Source organism: Pseudophryne corroboree, chromosome 10 (assembly GCF_028390025.1).
Source record: "Pseudophryne corroboree isolate aPseCor3 chromosome 10, aPseCor3.hap2, whole genome shotgun sequence".
NCBI lineage: Eukaryota > Metazoa > Chordata > Amphibia > Anura > Myobatrachidae > Pseudophryne > Pseudophryne corroboree.
In genome coordinates, this window is record NC_086453.1 from 133361758 (window position 1) to 133369101 (window position 7344).

Consider the following 7344-nt stretch of genomic DNA (forward strand, 5'->3'; position numbering starts at 1 on the left):
TTAATTCCATTCGGGAAAATGGGCTGTACATGGCAATGTTCCTTATGGGAGTGGTTCCTGATACATCTGTTTTCCCATTGGGAACTGCTATTACCCTAACAGGAGTAATTCTAACAACCTCATTCTGTGTAGATTCTACAGCTTGTGGTGAAATTGTTTCAGCATAATGCATGGTGCCGTACTTACCAGTTGATACGACCTCACCTATCCCTCCGCTAGGGGCCTTTACTAATCTCGTGGGTGTTGCTGTGCCTACTGTGGTCTCTGCTATGGTGGCTGCTAGAGAGAGCGCTGAAATCGTTGTCGCTTCGTCCTCTTGATCACACTCCTGAGGAAAGTTCAAAACAGGGTACAACTTGCACGGGTTAATACTTGCATGGGTTAATGGGTTAACATTATCATTAACATTTACACAGTTACTAAGTGATTTTGTGTTACACCTTAGTGCGTCTTTCTCCGTAATCAACTTCTCTCCTGATATATATGGTGGCGGCGGGGCCGTGGCAATCAGTTTTCTGTTAGAGCCAGATCCTGCCGCCTGAGCCAAACCTCTCTGTATCTCACCTTCCTGTAGCCACAACTGTAAATAATCATAATGTTGAACTCGTCTCTTTGTTGATTTTATGAGACATATCCTCCTCCTTAAATTTTGTAACACCTCTGGGCTGAAGCTACCTATTCTTGGGAATTTCTCCCGGTCTTGTACCGTCATTCTCTCCCATTCATCACATAAAACCTCTGTGTGACTTCCATATTTCTCACACATGATATACCTGGCCGACCCAATTGGTCGGACCACTGAATCAACCCGAACCGAGGTTGATCGCCCCCTACCTGAACAACTGGCCCCCATAACTCTGCAGGCGTTGCTTGCTCTACCTCTGATCTCTATATCAAGGTCTTCAGCGAACCCTTACAGAAAACCAGATTGTTCACAATAGGCTGACGGTGGCGGTTTACCGAGTACCCCACTCACTCGCCCACGCCGACCAATGCGACCTGATCACACCGATATGGTGCTGGCGCACTCGACCCAGGGGCACCTATAAAAACCGTTGTTTACTGGAACATGCGAGGGTTATCCGCAGAACACTTACTCTTTCCAGTAAAGGTGAGGTTTGTCAGATAGTTCCTGAGTGACCAGCGAACTTCCCTTCTTGAAAAATAAAAAATTACACAAATCACGTTAGAATGTACAAATAGCGTTTGTGACCCCTTTACTCTAATGGTACTTGGTCAGATTACTAACTACTGTACACAATTACGTGCGGTCCAGTCGTTCAGTACACAAACAACTAAGCTTGTGTACGGAAAGACCAATGGAATCGAAACTTACGACTGCGAATTCCTTCAGCCAGAGCTTGTACGGCCTATATGGGTCTTGCACCAACCCTTCTTTTGGTGTTGTGCCTCTGAACTGTATAGCGGACTTCCCTGTTTACTGTACCTGGACCTGCTGGTCTACTATGACCTCCTGGTCTTGTTCTGTACGACCTCCTGGTCTGACCTCCTGGTCTTGTTCTATACTGGTCCGCTATACTCTAATGCTGAAATATTATGTTTAACCAAGGATGCCTCCCTAGCCACCGTGCACGTCACTTACACGCGTGTACCTCACGAGTACTCGACTTTTCTTGTGGTTCAACCTTTAAGTTATATAAACTTATGTAATACAAAAACACTCACTCATCACATGTACACTTTTGCTTCTATTTCTATTTCTGCGCAGAAATTTTTCTTTAGCCCAGCTGTGTTACCAATTAGGAGCAGGATCTGTTAATTTAAATTTTGGATTTCCAAAAATAGACTTGCGTTATTTATCGCCTGTGGCGCTATTTACCGCTTTGCGTTACTTACCGCGTTGCGTTAAAAATCAACTTATCGTGACTTGAGCTACGTGGGCGTAACCGGACGCTCCGTTGCGTAATGTACGCTGCGTGCGTCCGCCTTTGGATTGCGTACACAAGTCTTTTGTTAGGGACACGTGTACGCAAAGCAAAGATCCACCGTAACACAATTTATATTTTTATCAATGTAGATGATCCCTGGTCATCTACCACACAACACACTGACTTCGCCTTATCTCCTAGGCAAAACTGTGTGTTTGTCTATCTTTTAACTATATTACCTTTACTCTTAAACTATGAAATAACAGCAAATCTCTTTTGGCACTTTTTATCAACTATAAAACTGGCAGACAGGAGAATGATATACGAAAATGAAAAGGAAATGCAGATATATATGTGTGCGTGCGTGTGTACGCAAGACAGAAAAATAAACAGTTTTAAAAGACACTAGCGTTTTGTTCTTACCTCCGGTTCCCGGATTCCTTCAGCACTCTTTTATCTAAGCGAAGCAGACGCTTATCCCGTCAGCACTACGAGACAACCTCCCGCCCTTTGCTGAGGGATAATGTCTGCTGATCTACCTAGTGCAGATATGTGAAGGACAGGACGAGCCGCCAATTGATAAAGCTGATATATATCGTGTATATAACCCTTTATGAGGTCTAGGAACACTGTACGCTATCTACGTAAGAAGTACCGTAAGGGTACGCAAGTTGTGTATCGATCGCTTAGCCGTGATCGAGACGCTCAGGCGTCACGTTCACTCACGGCCAAGTGATCGCAGGCAGGCAGACTATTGGCTGTTGACTTATCGTAATGATTCGCTATAGCGTAGCGGCGCTCGGGACCACGAGGAGATCACCAGCGATGCAGACGCTCACAACGTTAAACCTTTATATCTATACCTTTAGTAATGAAATACACAGCAAACCTTAATGTAGAGACAAAGTGTAAGTGCAACCTTGTGTAACCTGATTAACTACAAAGCTGCTTGAGCGTCACCGATGTTCAGGGAATACTTAACACTATAAAGAATACACAGATACCTGGGCTTAGGGTCCGAAACCTATTATATGTATTATGACTATTATACTTGCAAAAAGAATCACAGTACAAAGCATACACTACAATATAACATAAACCAACTAACCAGATAACTACACAGGGAAATACAATACAATACAATTAAGTCTAATCAAGGAAAAATACGAGAGAAAGAGAAGAGAGGGAGAGAGAGAAATGGCTCACAGTAAGACAATATGATTACGGAGAGAACTTACGCACAAGGGGAACGATCGCATGCGCCTCGATATCCAGCTCCCGATTATCAGCAATGAGAACCGTTGAAGAGAGTGAAGTTGGATATGGTCGGCCTGCTATTTATGCCCCACACACAATACAATTCAATGGTCCCTACAATCTCATTGTTCATTGGACACAGGAATTCGGCTTCGCATTATAACAAAAGGTCATAGGTTGATTCATACAGGTGGGCTGTGACTATTTCCAACTGCTCAGGTGGGAGGGAAACTGGGTTTCCCGCCGCATGGGTAATAAAGTGCAAATAAAGTAAATGTTCATAAACTTCTTATGTCCATAACTATTCGCACGAGCGATTGATCTGCTTCAAACCAACACCGGAATATTTCTAATTAAATATTCTTCCGATGGATACTAAACACCACTGTATTACTCCTATCTGACCCTTCGTATCAAACAAAGAGGGATTCCTCTGTTCATAAACATTCTATATTAACCAAACTTTCAGAATCTATCAAAGGGACCATGATCTATAAAATACATTATTTGTGAAAATATGTAACGATTGAGTCGCACGCTACGACTACACAAACTTTACCGTAAATACGCATACCGTGCACCAGCGGGTGCACGCAACAGCGGGTATGCGCCTTCACGGGAGAGCGCACGCATGCGCAGCGCGGACCAGTGTGAGGTGCAAATATGGCAGTGTGTATAGAGATATTTTTCTGACTTTGACACACTGCGCCAGGCAGAGCGCGTTATACACACTGCGCCAGGCAGAGCGCGTTATACACACTGCGCCCGGTACGAGCACTGAGGCACACTGCACCAGGTACGAGCACTGAGGCACACTGCGCCCGGTACGAGCACGGAGGCACACTGCGCCCGGTACGAGCACTGAGGCACACTGCGCCCGGTACGAGCACTGAGGCACACTGCGCCCGGTACGAGCACTGAGGCACACTGCACCAGGTACGAGCACTGAGGCACACTGCACCAGGTACGAGCACTGAGGCACACTGCACCAGGTACGAGCACTGAGGCACACTGCACAAGGTACGAGCACTGAGGCACACTGCACAGTGTCAGCAAAATCAGTCACCAGCCCCCCCCCCATCTCACTGCGGGACCCACAGCGTTCTGGCAGCCAGTAGTTCTCTTCTCCCCCTTCCTTCCCTCCGTCTCGTCTCCTCTCTCTCTCTCTCCTCCCTCCCGGACTATCAGGCAATCCATCACCACATCACCTGTGGTGATGAGGAAAAACACAGCCGACCACAGCTCCAGCCCCCCTCCCTCCGAAGACGCCAGCCAGGGAACCCTTACAGCTGGAATAAAGCTAGTAGTCACCGACCACTTACTCCCGGCACCAGCTGCACAGTCGCCGCGGGAACCCCGGACCCCTCAGCAAACCGAGGCAGACACTCACACGGCCGTGACTAACACGCGTCACGGCCGCAGCTATACATAATACCGCCACCAATACTTCACCGGGTGGCCATAGCGGACTGACTCACGGGAACGCACCACACGTCAGCAGGGATCGGCATCCTCCGTGATCTAATGGATAAAGCTGGGCAAAGTGACTGGGGCTTCCCGCGGTGTCGTCTGAGGCAGTGGCCGCGCTGCCGCTCTTGCTTTGAGAGAACACCTCAAAGGCAAGAGCGGCAGCGCGGCCACTGCCTCAGACGGCACCGCGGGAAGCCCCAGTCACTTTGCCCAGCTTTATCCACTAGATCACGGAGGACGCCGATACCTGCACCTCACCTCCCCCCCCTCCCCCCCCGCACTATTCACTCACCGAGTCACCCGGCATCTGCAAGCAGTCAGGCGCCAAAGAGGAGGGGAAACTGGCTCCACCTCCTCTTTATATCATTCAGCCCGAGGCCAGCGTGTCAGTTAAAGAAATCCCCCTTACAGATTGGCTAATGAGGAGCGCGTCCCCGGGGACCCTCCCACTTTGTAAACTGGAGTCCCATGTCTTCAAAAACGGGTAAAAAACGCGCCATAGCGCGTTTTTGCGATCACTGCATTATATATAAGCGGCACTACTACTATGGGTATTATGTAAAAGCGGCACTACTGCTATGGACATTACGTATAAGCAGTGCTACTACTATGGGCATTACATGTAAGTGGCGCTACTACTATGGGCATTATGTATAAGGGGTTCTAATACTATAGGTGTTACATATAAGTGGCGTTACTACTATGGGCATTACGTATAAAGGATGCAGCTACTATGGGCATTACGTATACAGGGCGCTACTACTATCGGCATTATATGTATAAGCGGCACTATTACTTGCTATGTCATGTGAATACGATTGTTCTACTGTGTGGCATAAATTTAACTGGGGTAATATTGTTTGGCCAAGCCCATTCCTTGTGTGACCACACCTGCTTTTCAGGTGCACACATTTCTAAACTGGTCTGTGGGTGGGGCATAGAGGGGAGGAACCAGCACACACATACACACTAAAGATTTAAAGTGCACCAGCTCCAATGGACCCAGTCTCTACCCCACCATAAAAGTCATCCCAGTATCCCCTATGGACTCAGAGAAAGGGAATAATTGGTAAGTACCAAAATCCTATTTTCCGGCCCACGCTGTCCCTTTGTAGAGTATGGGAGGGCGCACATTTATAGTTTGCAGGAGGGCGCGAACACCCTAGCACAAGCTTAGCACCAAGGGTTCTGCAGCACCCAATTAAATAGTACATAAACAAAATAATCAAAACAGAAAAATAGTGACTTACAGTTGAAGACAATATAGGACAAGTTCAGGGTAAATAAACATAGCTACAGCAGCAGATGGCACTGACATAAGTATCAGACTGCCAGAAAACCACAGGATTTGGTGCCATTGAAGACGGTTTAAGTAAGCGATGGATAAGCACATGAGGGTTGAGGACCCTGCTCATGAGAGCTTACATTCTAAAGGGGAGGGGCAGACAGACTGGGGTAACACAGATGGGATAGATGGTGAGTGTGGAACAGAGGGTTAGGATGAGATTAGACTGTGTTTAATAAAGAAGTGAGTCTTCAGAGCTAGTTTGAAGTTTTGTAAAGAGGTGATAGTCTGAGGGAGAGAGGTAGAGAATTCCAGAGAAAGGGAGCAGCACATGAGAAACCCTGAAGGTAGGAGTGGGAGGATGTAATCAGCAGGCAAGAGAGGTGGCGTGGGAGTGTAGGCGGAGATAAGGTCAGAGATGTAGATGGGAAAGGAGTGGGTGAGGGCTTCGTAAGTGAGTGAGAAGTTTGAATTGGATTCTGAAAGGAAAGAGAAGCAAGTGAAGGGCTTTTAAGCGAGGGAAGGTGGATGTAGTGCGTTTGGTGAGGAAGATGAGCCAGGCTGCAGCGTTGAGGATAGACTAGAGTGAAGAGAGGCTTTTGTCAGGAATGCCAGTTAGGAGGAGTTTACAGTAGTCTAGTCTGGAAATGACCAGTGAGTGTATAATGGTCTTAGTAGCATCCTTATATATTTATTAAATAATATTTGCAAGCTATCCCCTGAAAACACAGCTAGAGTGGTCCATGGAAACACAGCTAATGTGATCACTTCACTTAAACATGGCAAGGACAGGTTCCTTTTGGGGGCCCCTGTCCCTGCATATGTATACTTTTACTTTCAAGCAAATCTTAATTTCTTATTTTCTCAAATAGTGGTGATAAAAATTTACAAATATCAAGTCTAAAAGCGGACAATCGATAAATATGCCCCTTATAGGCCCTACACACTGGGCGATAATTCTCAAAGATATGAACGATCTCGTTCATTAATGAACGAGATACCGTTCATATATTTGAGTGTGGAGGCACCAGCGATGAACGATGCGCGGCCCCGCGCTCGTTCATCGCTGGTGCCCCCGTCGGCTGTGCATGCATGCCAATATGCATGCCAATATAGGTTAAAAAAGGGTTGAGATTACCTAAAGGATAAAAAAAAAAGGGGCAGACTAGATGGGCCAAGTGGTTCTTATCTGCCGTCAAATTCTATGTTTCTATGTAATATGGACGATCTCGTCCATATTTGCCTGCACTTCTGTGGAGCCGTGTGACGGGGGTCGCCCGTCGGCCGTATCCGCTGTCGGGCAGCTCGGCAGCGGATCGTTAAATGTGCAGGGCCCTTAAGTCTTAACTTTCAGAATTTGTCCTCATTTAAAATTGTGTACTACCTGCCTCCTGCAGGAATGTTGTTTCTCGTTAAACATGCAGCGGATTTACTATGATGATA